Source organism: Alligator sinensis, unplaced genomic scaffold (assembly GCF_000455745.1).
Source record: "Alligator sinensis unplaced genomic scaffold, ASM45574v1 scaffold788_1, whole genome shotgun sequence".
NCBI classification, from domain to species: Eukaryota; Metazoa; Chordata; order Crocodylia; family Alligatoridae; genus Alligator; species Alligator sinensis.
In genome coordinates, this window is record NW_005842140.1 from 1,013,944 (window position 1) to 1,016,099 (window position 2,156).

The following is a 2,156-nucleotide window of genomic DNA, read 5'->3' on the forward strand; positions in this document are numbered from 1 at the left end:
TTTATTCACACGTGGCGCCAAATGATTGCCCTGTTAGCCGTATAAGAGGCTTGAGCAGTTTCCGCCCAAGCCGAGGAGGACTCCACATCCATCTCGTGGGGACTCTGGGTACACGGCAGGGTAATAGAGACCCTGTGTGAGATTCAGAGGAGCTTGGCGACCTGATCCATCGCCCACCTCTTCCCGTCTTCAAGCGGAAAGAATTTATAAGACGTATTTACGAGTCCGATTTTGGTGGCGCTCACCCAGAGCATCCGGAGCTCTGTTCCATGGAGCCTAGCAAACTCCACGCGACCGGCCGTGTTGTCCGTGTCTGTAACCGCAACTCAAGCAAGTTTTCCAGCCTACACCACGACCATCTCTGGTGTAAGTAAACAATTTTTAAATCTACCATTAAGCGTCTGTGCCTAATTCCAGCTCGTCGCCCTCCCTCTCCGATCCAGCCTGCCCAGGCTGCTGGCCACAGCCCGCGTGCAGCACGGAAAAGGGCCCGGGTCGCTCCCGGCCCGCACAAGTATGAATTAAGGCTGTGCAAAGATTTGGAAGAATTTCGGCCCAATTCGGCGGCCAAATCTCCTAACCTGAATCAAATTGGGAGACCCATTAAAAGGTCCAAATAGAATTGGAAGCATCTGAATCCATTCAGAAAAGATTCAGAGATATTCGGAAGGCAAGTTTGCAGGAAACAGAAACTGAGAAGAGGGAGGGGGAAGAGTGGGAGAAAGACTGCTCTGATATTGACAACTGTATTGGCCAGTGACTGTGGGCTTTCACGAACATTCACTCTTCCCTAAATTCCCTTCTAACCACAGTGCTCTGGGGGAGGGATATAGAAACAACATATAAGGCTGTGTGTGAAGTGAGTTGTACCTTTTGTGAGCTCTCTCTCTCTTTGAGCAGCAGCATCTGAAAGGCTCTGGCTTGCTATCTAGTCTCTTGGTAGCTAGTCTCTCTTCTTCTGTGTTTTCCTTTACAGTGTGTTATCACTGTGCAGGAAAGCACAACATATATTACACACACAAACCTTTCCAGCACACTTCATAATGTCTGGTGTGCTGCAAAAGGCAGGTGCCAGGTCTTCTGGCAGGAGAGGGAGAGGGGGCAGAGGGAGAGCTGTAAGTTCCCTCCTCCCACCCTAAACATAGACACATCCTTTGAATTTACAAAACACTTTTCATAGACGAGCCTATGAACTTCACTTCTTCAACCTCCTAGATACAAGAACTCAAGGACTCAATATAGACATTGGATTTATGACACACTAAAACCTGCCTGACATCTGATTCCCCAGGTACCTCTCCACTTTTACCTGCTGCCCTCTCCACCCCCACACTTGTCTCTCACCCCTTTACATCTCAATTTACATTTTCACTGCCTGGCTTTTCTTGCATGCAGACCAGCCTCTGGCTTCTTTACTATTCATTCCATCCAGGAAGAGCGCACACACCAACCACAGGTGCTTCCTCAGCCTGATGAAGGGTTTTTAAGCCCAAAAGCTTGTAAAGATATATTTCTTCAACTATTCAGTTGGTCTAATAAAAGATATCAGATTGACCCAAAGAACCTTGTTTGCCTATGTCCTTAGAACAACACGCCTACAACCTACACCCCTTAACACACACAAGTGATATGAGTTTTGCTTTCAACAGTTTGAGGGGCACATTCACAGAAACCCCTGCATCTGTCTCCCTGAAACTTGGCAGATTTCATGCCCCTGGAAGGGGCTAATGTCCTTGCAGTTTTCATCTGAATCTGCAAAAAAATGCCAAAGTTATAGGTGTGACAGGGGGCCCACACGGGGCCGATGTCCACGGCCCGCCCACCTGTCTCTGGGCAACCGCCTGCCTATCTCGCCCGCCACGCCTTTGATGATAGTTGATTCAATCCGATGTCAATTAAGTGGGAGGCTACCCATTGTAATGCCCCGATGCCAGGGGGCGCTCTGCGGCTCCGCCCTCCCCTAATACCGCAGCCCAAGCCTCGCATATGGCATCATGGTGTTACTATAATCACCGGCCCCACACTGGGCCCCAGAATCATCTGTACAGGACCCCTCTATGATCCTCTCCTCTCAGGCGGCCACTCTGCCGTCATCCGGGCTACCTAGCCCCCCTGAAGCCATGTTCCCCTCTCGGGTGTGGTTCCCCCGGAACCTT

General features: G+C 50.0%; 1 protein-coding gene across 1 annotated transcript in view; it reads left to right on the top strand.

Moving 5' to 3' along the window:
- KCNJ3 (potassium voltage-gated channel subfamily J member 3) overlaps positions 1-2,156 on the top strand; it is a 195,829-nt gene that overhangs the window by 84,103 nt on the left and 109,570 nt on the right. The window lies entirely within an intron of this gene.